The sequence below is a fragment of the Ambystoma mexicanum genome, chromosome 8, assembly GCF_040938575.1.
Source record: "Ambystoma mexicanum isolate Mex_15411 chromosome 8, UKY_AmexF1_1, whole genome shotgun sequence".
NCBI classification, from domain to species: domain Eukaryota; kingdom Metazoa; phylum Chordata; class Amphibia; order Caudata; family Ambystomatidae; genus Ambystoma; species Ambystoma mexicanum.
This window is the reverse complement of record NC_090929.1, coordinates 682,554,328-682,567,245: the sequence shown is the minus strand read 5'-3', so window position 1 is coordinate 682,567,245 and position 12,918 is coordinate 682,554,328.

Below are 12,918 nucleotides of genomic sequence, written 5' to 3'. Positions count from 1 at the left end.
AAGTTTCACACGCTCGCCTACAACATGTATTCATGGAATCGAATGTGGCTAAGGCATGCACCCAAAAAGACGGGCCAATCCTGAAACACGTACGCCAGCAGGAAGCAGGCGTACGTCGACCCGCGCATCATAAAAGTGTGCGCAAACAACAAACAAGCTCAGACGCCAGGATGAATATACCGTTCCTAGCAGCAGTGGCCGTGGGATACCACAGGAGGAGGAGGAGGATAGTCAGGGCCAGAATATTTACAGACAGAACCAGCCTTTTTGGGATGCCTGATGACCACGTGTATGGGAGGTACAGGTTTCCACTCACATAATACTCGACCTGGTCAGTGAGTGGGAGGATGACCTCACATCACCCACCCTGTGCTCCCAAGCACTCAGCCCCCTGGAGAAGGTCCATAATGTACTGCACTTCTTGGCCACTGGATCATTTCAGTGGACAAGTGCCATAGTGGGGGGGGCTGTCACAGGCCACGCAGTCACGCTGCCTACACCAGGTCTTGGCCATCATCACTACACGCCGATCAGTCCGCAGGCACATATACCTGCCCAGAACACCTGCAGAAAGGCAGGCTGTCGCCCAGGATTTCTACGGGGTGGCACAATTCCCCAAAGTGCTAGGTGCCATTGATTGCACCCATGTGGCTCTACGTCCCCCCAGGGCATCTGAGCACATCCATAGAAACCGCAAGCACTGGCATTCCATCAACGTCCAGGTAGTATGTGATGCCAAGGGAATCATCACCTCAGTATATGCCAACTATCCAGGGTCCACCCACGACAGTTTCATTTACAGAATGTCAACCCTAAACCGAGACCTAGAAGCTGGGCGGCAGGGCGATACATGGCTGCTTGGTGAGTATAAATGCCACTGCACATGCATGCATGTCAGATACTGAGTTATGTCACAACCCCACTAATGATACCCATCACCACCTCCCCAGGGGACAGTGCCTACCCTCTGAGCACCCACATGATGACGCCAATTCGGAACCCCACCACACCACCCCAGGTAAGATACAACACAGCCCACATTGCAACCCGGGGCATAGTGGAGCGCACATTCGGAGTGCTCAAGTCACGCTTTCGCTCACTTGACCGTTCTGGCGGGCAGCTGTTATAGGCTCCCCCAGTAGTGTGCAGGATCATAGTGGCAGCAGGTGTCCTGCACAACGTTGCAACACGCCGGGGCCTGGCCGTAGACATGGTGGTGCCCCCAGATCCCCAACCACATGCACGACTGCTGCGCATGGGAGGGGAAAGGGCACGTGGTGAGGCAGCCCGTACGCAGCTGGTGGATAATTACTTCACTTAAAATCACACCCCTGTGGAGTGCACACATCCCTGGCACATACCAGCTGACTATCAATGATGATGAGTCAAGTGACAGTCAACTGTCACAACCATACCAGCCTGAGATTGTTCACCTGGAAGTGTTCCATTGTGTGCATCCCTACCTACACAAATACCACCAATGCTGTGTCATCAAAAGACACACTTCTATGCTGCTACAATCATTACCCCCTTGCAAGATACAACATGACAACAGTGCCATGTCACCCAACCCCTCCCCAGCATCGCCACCCAACACACCATGGCATGCCATGCTATGTGAGAGCAAACAAAGGAATCCCCAAAACATAACACAAGTGTCACAAAGTACAGTGTCCCGAATGGAAACTGGCCAGACACAATATGCTCCCATTAATGTAGAACTGACAACACACATGACCAAATACTCACCACACTACAATGCAGATACCCAACCACAAACATAGCATTCACATGACAGTACTAAGTTAAAGGATACGTAGTCTTACAACCTGGTGACGCTAGCACATCAACCACTTCCAACTGTACAGTGTTGGTGCCACGCAAATCTGGAAGTGCACTGCTTACAACATGAACTCCATCTCCAAAGTAGACGGCCTTGGGAAAACATGAGGAATGAACCTGCAAATTAGGAGGGAGACATGGATGCACAAGCACACATCAATACACCATGCAGTGTACAATACAACAACAATATGCACTAGGAATGTATACACAGTATTGACTACAGACTGCCCACACATGTCATGGGAGTCCAATGTCACTGTGTAAGTCACTGTCACTTGGGCACACCCTTTGCAAGCCCATGGAAATGGGAAGCAGGAGGGGTGTGTGTCTCATGAACCCAAGCATCTAACCCAAACTCAGGACAAGCCTGCATGTGCCCAGCTGGAATACAGTGGATGCCCACGGGAGCCACACAAGGCAACACACTGTAACAAAAAATCAAAAACCAAAAATCAAAAATCAAAAATCAAAAATGGCCATGTGGGGGACAGGGGGGGTGGGGGAGGCCACCCAGGAGGTCCGAGGACAGGGTGCACACCAACAGCCACCTGTGTGGATGTTGCAGAAAAAAAACACCTCCATGGGCTCATGGCCTGCACGGCTACGCTATTGTGAGAGATTCTGAATTGCTGTGGTCGCTCTCATCACTCTGTGCTGCTGCCGCCACAGGAGGTGGTGGTGCTATGGGAGGCAGCCCATGCAAAGCTCTAGTCTGGTCCTCCATAGCAGCAAGCATGCGGGTGTGGAAGGTCTCATTCTGGAGAAATATGGTGCGGAGATCCCCATGCACCACCAGACGTGATGCCCGGACCTCCTCCCGAGTTGCCGGCATCTCTGCTGAGAGCGTACGTGTGACCCTCTCCAGCAGCTGTTCTGTCCTCGTGACAGTGGAAGCCTCAAGGTCCACAAGAGTCTGCCTGAGGTGATGGACTTCTAACCTCAGGGTTTCCCTCTGGCCCTGGGACTCTAAAGAAATGGCTTCCCGCAGAGTGTCCAGGGCCGCCCGTCTTTCCCTGTTGGACGCCAACATGTCCTTCCTGAGTGATTGGCAAATGGAGTCTGTTGCCTGCTGTAGTTGCTCCATCTGCCTTTCTGGGGGGACAATGGAAGTGGCCACCCTCTCCATTGATTGAGCCATCATCTCAGATGATGCTGCCTGTTGGTTTTCCATACCGTATATGAATTGCTCCCATGCGGTATTGCCTGGTGGCGTACGGCACCACACCTGTCTGGGGCAAGGCGAACTGTGCCTTGCTGTGTCGGCACTGCCTGAGGCTGCAGGACTGCATTCCCCCTCTGATCTGCTGGCCCAGGAACAGGATCAGATGTTTTGGAGTGTGGCACTGCATCCGTAACCACCAAAGGCGTACCTACCAACACTGGCATCCCCATAGTGGGCTGTACCCTTGGTGCAGGTGGGTCGTACAGAACAGAATCCCTTCCAGAAACACCTACCTGTGAAGCCACATAGGTCTCATCATCCGAATCAACACCTGAATAGAGGTCTGGGGAGGTGCACCCAGAGACACCCCTGGAGAGAACGGTCTGCAGCAAGAGTGGGTTCTCACCCACCACCACACCCCAACCCCCACTGGTGCCCGGTCGTGCCTGAGATCCCTCCTGGGTCTGCACCATCTCCTCACCCTCAACAGCATCAAGTGTGTCATCCCCTGCAAAAACATGAAAGACAAAAAGTGGAAACAGGCATTAGCACCATGGCACACAATTAGGCCTGACAAGCTACAGAACCAGTACTTGATTGACACATGTCCCACATGACTATAACCCTCCCATGCATGCACTGTCACTGAGTTTGAAGGGGAGGAAAATGTCAGACACTGATGACACCAAGATGGAAGAGCAACACATTAGCTGCATGCTGGCTAGCAGTGCCATCACACATTGGCCTGTGAGTTGCATGTCCAATCCACATACATGACACATGCCATCACACAGATGGCATGTACCATAGGCATGTCACATATTGTTTGAAAACAGGGCTGACAAATGCGTAGTGAAAGTATGGGAATTGAAACAATCAGCGTGAATGAACACTGAAAAACATGGAACAATGTTGTTGCAAGATGCCACTTCAAGGGCAACTGGCGTGATGTTGCACAAAATGTCTACTGTGGGCAGAAGGGATACTGTAATACCCAAATACAGGGGCACAGAATGTTTTGGATGAAGCACATGGGTGACCCAAACCACTCAGGCACACTCACCTTCACCTGGCACTCAATCAGAACCCCTCACACACACAGCATACACATGGATCACACACACATGCATGTGCACTCACCGGACAATGCCTCGTAATCTGGCAGTTCTCCCACACCTTGGATCTGTTCCTCTGTGATGTAGGTCCCAGCAAAAGACTCATGTACAGTGAGTTCAATGTCCTCTTGTGGAGACCCACCTCCAGTCACCAGAGTAGCGGCATGACTTGAGGCCAGCTTTTTCTTTGCCCTGCGCTTAAGGTAATTCCAGCGCTTGTAGCACTCACCAGCTGTGTGCCTCACAAATCCAAGGGAACTTATGATGTCCACGACGGTCTGCCAGTGTGCCTGACGTCGAGCAGGTGTGGTCTTGCACCCTGAAGTGATCAACATTTCGCTGTCATCTGCGGACACATACTGCACAAGTGCATCACGTTCGGCATCATTGAAGCTAGGCTTCCTTGGCGTGCCGGACTGCGTGGCCGTGTCTGGGGTATCAGCCTGTAATGGACGAGCACTCTTCCTCTTTCTTTTGGAAGGTGGTGGGGATCCTGAGTGGCCTATGCTACTCTGGCCACTAGGGGCAGGAGCACCGGTGGACTTGGTAGTTGGAGTGTGGGAATGCACACTGAGCATGGGACTTGGTGCAGGCATTGGCTGAAGTGTGAGGTAGTCAGGGGGAACGTTAGCAAGATGGACTGGGACCAACACTGCCCTGGCTGGGAGAGTCAGAGCTGGGCTGGATAGAGCTGCATCTGCCCCTGCAGCCTCCCCACCCTGCCTACTCGGGGCAGCAGATGACATAGCTGCCCCTGATCCACGTGGCCTGGTGACACCAACTTGCACTGCCACATGTGGCCTAGACTTGGCAACCTGGAAGTCAGCCTGGGAGTCACCCTGTGCCAGGTCAGGTGCCACAATGGGCCGGTCCAACAAGAGCTGAGCAGAGATGGTGTCAGCCACGTTTCCCTCAACCATGAGGAGGGGGGGGGCATGGGTGTCCCTGACTGATCCTCCACACATGGGGGGCTAGGGGTACCCTTCAAATCCCGGCCATGTCCCCTACCGCACCCACCACGCCCACCTCTTGAGGCTCGGCCACCTTTGCCACCCTTACCGCTTGGTCGCCTCCCAACCATGGCACTGATGTTGTTGTGCGTATGGGAGTTGCAGTAAACTATTGTCCTGGGCAATTGGGGGTCAAAGGGGTAGGGTACTAGATGGAATTCGTACCCTAGTGCTCTAGCAAGGCTGTATGTGACCCCTGGGGAAAGATGACAGGTCACGCAATGCACAGGCACGCCAAAAACAGAAAATAACGTGCACACAACCCCTCGTAGACCACGTGCATGGAAAAATGAACCCGCACTACGCTGTGGCACCCAGAAACACAAAAATGAACGTACGTGTGTTACAAGCAGCCTACAATGACCTCTGAAGGGGTACGCGACACACGGGGCAAGCACAGTTGGTAAATACGTGCACAACTCACCGTCTGCCTGTAAAAAGAGTGTGAAAAATACGCGCGTGTGCGCGTTTGCAACACCCCCGCCAAAAGAAGAATTGTACGCTGTCTGAGGAGACAGGACAAAAGAAGAAGTGAATGCTGTTTGAGGAAACAGGACCAACAGAAAATCAGAAAAAAGCTGTCAGAGGTAACAGGGAGTACGAACTAGAAACGCTGTGAAGTAAATAGCGTGTGAACCGACAAAAAGTACAGAATTCACCCACTCGCTCTCCACGAAAACCACATACAAGGAAATGACGTCCTACACGTACCTTTTGAACCGGCCCACACGTCCAACGTCACTTCCGTGTATACGCGCTAAGGCCCTATGCTCCAATTACACGAGCTGACACTCGGACGTGCAGTTCTTGGACGTGTAACATGCACCCGGGTTCAGGGAAACGCCCGCGCGCGCACGTCACAGACACGCTTACGCTCTAAGGGCCTTTGGTCCAATGAAATTGCGTATGCGTGCTGACGCGCTTACGCGCTAAGGGCCTTTCCTCGAATTACACTCTGACGTGCAAGATTTTCACGTGCCAAATCACTCAGTATCTAGCTGGCCACGCATTCGCACACGGAAGACCACGCTCCTGCCCAGAAGGCCAAATTACTGCCCCCCAGAGCCCCGAGCACGCTCCCACCTGCCATCTGCTGCTGCCTGATTGCCTGCTGCCCACGTGCCCTGCCATTTGCTGCCTGCAGGTCAGCCCGGGGTGCTGTTGCTGTGACCACCCCTGCTGGAACCGAAGACTCCTGACTGCTACTCCATCGCTCCACAGCTCAGCCCCAGGACCCAGTTGCCCACCCACACCTGGCTCTGGAGTTGCCATGTCGGGCACTACACCATCTGGCACCACTGGCAACCCCCAGCCAGAGAGGCAGAGGGCCACCAGCTTCACTGCCACCGAAGTTGGTGTCCTGGTGGAGCAAGTCCTGGGGCAGTATGATGCCTTTTTCGGAAGGTCGGCCGCCGACAAGGAAGGACGGACTCGGATCTGGACGGACATCGTGACTGCCATCAACGCGGAGGGGGTGGCAGTCCGCGACTTCCAACATGTCAAGAAGCGCTGGGAGGACTTCAGGTCCAGGACCCTCAACAAGGCCCGGCGCCTCTTGAAGGCAGCGGATGCTAAGGGGTGCCGGGGCCACCTGTCGGAACATCAGATGAGGGTCCTGGAACGCATTTGCCCAGCGCTCCACGTCCAGGTCCTTGAAAGGCAGTCCGGTCTGGAGTAGAGCAGTAAGTGTACATGCATACTGATTGGAAGCTGTGCGTGTGGTGGTGTGCCAGTAGTGTGCAGGTTGTACATGAGGTTTTGTAGGGCCATGTATGGATGTGTATGTACAGGGCTGTGAGGCTGACACATGCAAGTCCTTTCATGTGTGAGACACATGGATGGTGTATGTGTGGGTAAGCATGCAGGCCAAATGCAGATGTCTGAGCACACATGTTTGGATTACTGTGTATGTAAGTTTTCATGGTTGTGGTTTCACACATGGATGTTGGTTCCAGCTGCATGTATCTGCACCGTGTACATGTGCATGTGTGTGTATTTGACATGGGTGCAACAGTGATGCAACATGGATGCATGTGAGACTGATATGTAGAAGACTTATTGCCAGATGTGACATGGATGCCAATCTCATCACTGTGACAGTTGGCGGAGGTGGACACATGCATGTAATTGTGGTGGCGTGTGTGCATGTCTAGTGCACTCCCTGTGTTTCATGTGATGTCTGGCTCACCTTTGGCTGCTCATGCTGTTGTATGTGTATGGATGGTGCTGGCTGTTGCAATATGGCTGTGGAATAGCTCATGTGTGTGAGTTGCAATGACATGTGTGTTGGGGATTGTGATGCCATGTCTGAAGTTTGACAATGCCACTCATGTACAATTGTCATGTGTGTATGAGTCCATTGTACAGTGCCCTGATGCCTGTCTCCTATCTCTCCCTGTCTGCAGCGTCAACTGATGAAGAGGGCGGAGAAGGTGCTGTGGAGCACAGCGGCAGGGATCACACCACCAGCTGGAGACGCAAGCCCCGGCTCCCCTCCCAGGTTGTCATCTCGTCGGGGAGTGAGGAGTCCGGTGCCGCCTCCCAGGTCGCAGCTGCCGAGGGGAGGTCGAAGAGGCGGAGGTTGGAGTTGGACTCCTCGGCAGCCGAAGGGGCAGCTGAGACCCCACAGGGCCCGACGGAGGAAGATGGCACGGAGTCATCCAGGTTGGTGGGGGGTTTGGTGGAGGAGGAGGCCGTGCAAGGGACAGAGATGGGTCTGGAGGTGGGGATTCCACTGGTGCTAGTGGTGCAGTGCAGGGGCAGGGACAGGAGGCAGCACAGGCCGCCGCGGAGGTGCCTGTGTGTAATCCTGTCCCCGATCCTGTGAGTGCATCATCTGGCACCAGCAGGGATACCTACGTCCAGACCCGTTCTCTGGGAGGGGATTGGCTTACACCAACTGGCCTTCTTATCCCTGCGGATGTGGCTATCCGGCACCGGGTTGAGCCTGTCCTGGTTGGGGTGGCGTTGCGTCATTGCGCCATGCGAGCTGACCTGCAGTCTTTTCATGAGGAGAGTGCACGTCTTCTCGCATGGCTCGTTGACCGCGTTGACCCACTGCGACAACTCACCAGGGATTCCTCTGTTTTCTGCACCTTGTTCTGACCCCCTCCTCAACTGAACCCCCTATGTGCCAGTTGTCCTCCGTGCCATCTTCCCACCCATGTGTCACCTGGGTGCCCTGTGGAGCTGCCTCTGACCGTGCGGCCAGGCTGGTGGAGGACACATCCCTGCCACAGTCGGGAGTCGGACGTCCAGCAGGGGTGGCCACCTCAACAACTGCACCCCAGCTGAAGGAGGATGTGCAGGCAGCAGGAGCCAGGGCACAGGCAGCGGCACAGAAGCAGCAGCAACAAGGTGGGAGCCATGATGGCTCGGGGCCTTCATCATCAGAGGGGCAGGCATCGGCCGGGGGGCAGGAGGACCCTGGACGGGAAATTTCTTCCGTGTGGCAGCGGTTGGGCCATGCGATAGATGCGGAGCGGGCGGAAGAGGCACGGCTCACGATGGTCAGGCCGGAGAACTCCATGCGTAGGGCCCTGAGACAGGCCGAGTGACTCGAGGCCATTCTCAGGGACCTGGAGTTCCAGATGTCATCGTCCCTGCGAACCCTCGGGGCCATGGAAGAGGACCGTCTCCGGGACATCGAGCAGGAGTTCGTTGATGCCCTGGCCCGGGACATCAACATGTGAGCCGTTGGACTTGCCCGCTGCCCTTGTAAATAGTTAGATAGTGTTAGGTTTCCTTTGGTTTTTTCTTTTTTTTGGTTGCGCTTGGACAATGCACCACGTTTCTGTATATAGTTTTTCATTAGGTAGTATTTTTTATAGGTTTCATTTCTTCAGTTGGGATCATGGACCCTGGATTGTTCATCTGTATATAGTTCACTATTGGATTCATCTTTTTTTTTCCATGGTTTTCACTTTTGTTTTTCCCTTGGATTTGTTGGAATGTGACTTTGGACACCTTTCCTTTGGATTATGATTTCTTGTTTTTCATTATTTTACGGACATGCAGCTTTTCTTTTTTCATTCCCATTGTTGTTTGTTTGATTTTAATTACATTCATGTTGCTTTTAATACATTTGTGTCTTCATACTTCCATGTGTGGTATTATCTCATTGGTTTCATGCATGTCATGATATGGGTTTTCACATTCACTTGCAACCATTGTGTGTGTGTGACAGACATGTGTTCATTTACATACTTGCCAGTGGGGTTGTATCATGTGATTGCCTTTTCTATGTGGGTGGGTGCAATACTTGGTAGGATCTTTGGTCTGGGGAGGCTGGCCATAAGTGCCATGATTGAGGATCGTCATGACCTGGGGGCAGGGGGACTTGGGTGGGGGCCTGCTGGCAGGTGCCTCGCACTGCTGGGGGGTGGGTGTGCAAGGGGACATGAGTGGGACATGAGTGGGGGCCTGCTGGCAGGTGCCCCGCACTGCTGGGGGGTGGGTGTGCAAGGGGACATGAGTGGGACATGAGTGGGGGCCTGCTGGCAGGTGCCCCGCACTGCTGGGGGGTGGGGGTGCAAGGGGACATGAGTGGGACATGAGTGGGGGCCTGCTGGCAGGTGCCCCGCACTGCTGGGGGGTGGGGGTGCAAGGGGACATGAGTGGGACATGAGTGGGGGCCTGCTGGCAGGTGCCCCGCACTGCTGGGGGGTGGGGGTGCAAGGGGACATGAGTGGGACATGAGTGGGGGCCTGCTGGCAGGTGCCCCACACTGCTGGGGGGTGGGGGTGCAAGGGGACATGAGTGGGGGCCTGCTGGCAGGTGCCCTGCACTGCGGGGGGGTGGGGGTGCAAGGGGACATGAGTGGGACATGAGTGGGGGCCTGCTGGCAGGTACCCCGCACTCCTGGGGGGTGGGGGTGCAAGGGGACATGAGTGGGGGCCTGCTGGCAGGTGCCCCGCACTGCTGGGGGGTTTGGGTGCAAGGGGACATGAGTGGGACATGAGTGGGGGCCTGCTGGCAGGTGCCCCACACTGCTGGGGGGTGGGGGTGCAAGGGGACATGAGTGGGGGCCTGCTGGCAGGTTCCCTGCACTGCGGGGGGTGGGGGTGCAAGGGGACATGAGTGGGACATGAGTGGGGGCCTGCTGGCAGGTGCCCCGCACTGCTGGGGGGTGGGGGTGCAAGGGGACATGAGTGGGGGCCTGCTGGCAGGTGCCCTGCACTGCTGGGGGGTGGGTGTGCAAGGGGACATGAGTGGGGGCCTGCTGGCAGGTGCCCCTCAGTGCTGGGGGGTGGGTGTGCAAGGGGACTTGAGTGCGGGCCTGCTGGCAGGTGCCCCACACTGCTGGGGGGTGGGTGTGCAAGGGGACATGAGTGGGGGCCTGATGGCAGGAGCCCCTCAGTGCTGGGGGGTGGGGGTGCAAGGGGACATGAGTGGGGGCCTGCTGGCATATGCCCCGCACTGCTGGGGGGTGGGTGTGCAAGGGGACATGAGTGGGGGCCTGCTGGCAGGTGCCCCTCAGTGCTGGGGGGTGGGGGTGCAAGTGGACATGAGTGGGGGCCTGCTGGCAGGTGCCCCGCACTGCTGGGGGGTGGGTGTGCAAGGGGACATGAGTGGGGGCCTGCTGGCAGGTGCCCCTCAGTGCTGGGGGTGGGGGTGCAAGGGGACATGAGTGGGGGCCTGCTGGCAGGTGCCTTCACTGCTGTGGGATGGGGGTGCAAGGGGGTAATGTGTTGGTGATCACTAGTGCAAGGTGACATGTGGCTTGGCTGGGGGGGCATGCCCATGGTGGATGTGCTGCCTGTGGGACATGACCAGGGGTGCAGGGTAGTCCCCTGTGGTGTGGTCTGCCTGCAGGGGCCATGGAGGGTGTAGAGGGAACACCTGGGAGGACCCACACTGCCAATTCACGTGTAGGACTCCCCTGCACCCCGAAATACACGTACCCCACTCGCACAGGGCCTATCGCATGTGAAACTTGCCCGCACCCCAGTAATACACGTATCCTGCTGGAATCGCTTGTGGAACTTCCCACGCACCCCTGTAATACACGTACCCTGCTGAAATCGTGTGTAAAACTTCCCTGCACCCCAGAAATACACACACCCTACTGAAATTGCGTGTAGAACTTCCCCGCACCCCCGAAATACACGTACCCTGCTGAAATCGCGTATGGAACTTCATGCACACCCCTGTAATACACGTACCCTGCTGGAATCATGTGTAAAACTTCCCCGCACCCCAGAAATACACGTACCCTGCTGAAATCGCGTGTGGAACTTCCCGCACACCCCTGTAATACACATACCCTGCTGAAATCACGTGTTAAACTTCCCCGCACCCCCGAAATACACGTACCCTGCTGAAATCGTGTGTGGAACTTCACGCACACCCTGTCATACACGTACCCTGCTGGAATCGCGTGTAGAACTTCCTCGCACCCCCGAAATACACGTACCCTGCTGAAATCGCGTGTGGATCTTCCCGCGCACCCCTGTAATACACGTACCCAGCTGAAATTGCGTGTTAAACTTCCCCGCACCTCCGAAATACATGTACTCTGCTGAAATCGCGTATGGAACTTCACGCGCACCCCTGTAATACACGTACCCTGCTGGAATCGCGTGTAAAACTTCCCCGCACCCCAGAAATACACATACTCTCCTGAAATCGCATGTGGAACTTCCCACTCACCCCTGTAATACACGTACCCTGCTGAAGTCCCGTGTGGAACTTCCCAGCACCCCAGAAATACATGTACCCTGCTGAAATCGCGTGTGGAACTTCCCGCGCACCCCTGTAATACATGTACCCTGCTGAAATTGTGTGTAAAACTTCCCCGCACCCCAGAAATACACGTTCCCTGCTGAAATCGTGTGTGGAACTTCCCCGCACCCCAGGAATACAGGTACCCTGCTGAAATCGCGTGTGGAACTTCCCGCGCACCCCAGTAATACACGTTCCCCGCTCGGCGTTTGCTGTTTGCCAGCCCTGTATACTGGTCCTGGGTTAGTGCAGCCCTTTGCGCTGAATTGGGAATTTTGATTGCTTTTCCTTGCGCGAGGGTGTTCTTGGGGGCGTAACTGGCGCTGCGCCACTCTGCGCCACGGCTGGTTTTGGAGGATGTAATCCATGAATACGCTGTGCGCGGATATCGATTTTAGCGCACGCGGCTGGTGCAGACATTCGCACGCGCACACTATGCGCCAGCCAAGTGCGCCACTTTTGTGCAAAATTCTATGAAGTACCCTTAGTTTTCAATAACCATTAGACCTCAACGCGGCAACTGATGTTGCAGTCATTTTATCTTTGCATCCAAAACCCCATTGCAACATCAATGTGAGTGCTGTGAAAAGTGAAACGAGCACCAAGCTCAGTGTGCATTATGCACAAGTAATTCCAGCATACAAGTCATTCTTCAAATACACATTTCTCTAATATAAATATCTCTCGACCTGTGTAAGGACCCAAAATGCTCTTTGATTTTGCCCAATGCTTAGTGGAACCCTCCCTGGTGCTCTTTGCCCCACTTCCATGTTCTCAACAGAGTAATTAAAAGTGAGCATAGGGCCCTTTGGTAACCTGCATGCAATGGATGGGTTCGCAGAAAGATTCTGAGTCCAAATAACCGAACCAACTCAGGAATATGTTAAAGTTCTGTTTTATTATCAATTATCTAAAACAGGGAGTTACAACGAACATCAACAGATGTTCGCTCGATTTCTCTCAACGATCTTTTCACGAAACATACATTTTATACTGAAAATTTACATTAGAGGTGACGCCATACTACGTGGCAAATAATGAAAAGCCTACTACGGATTCTAAT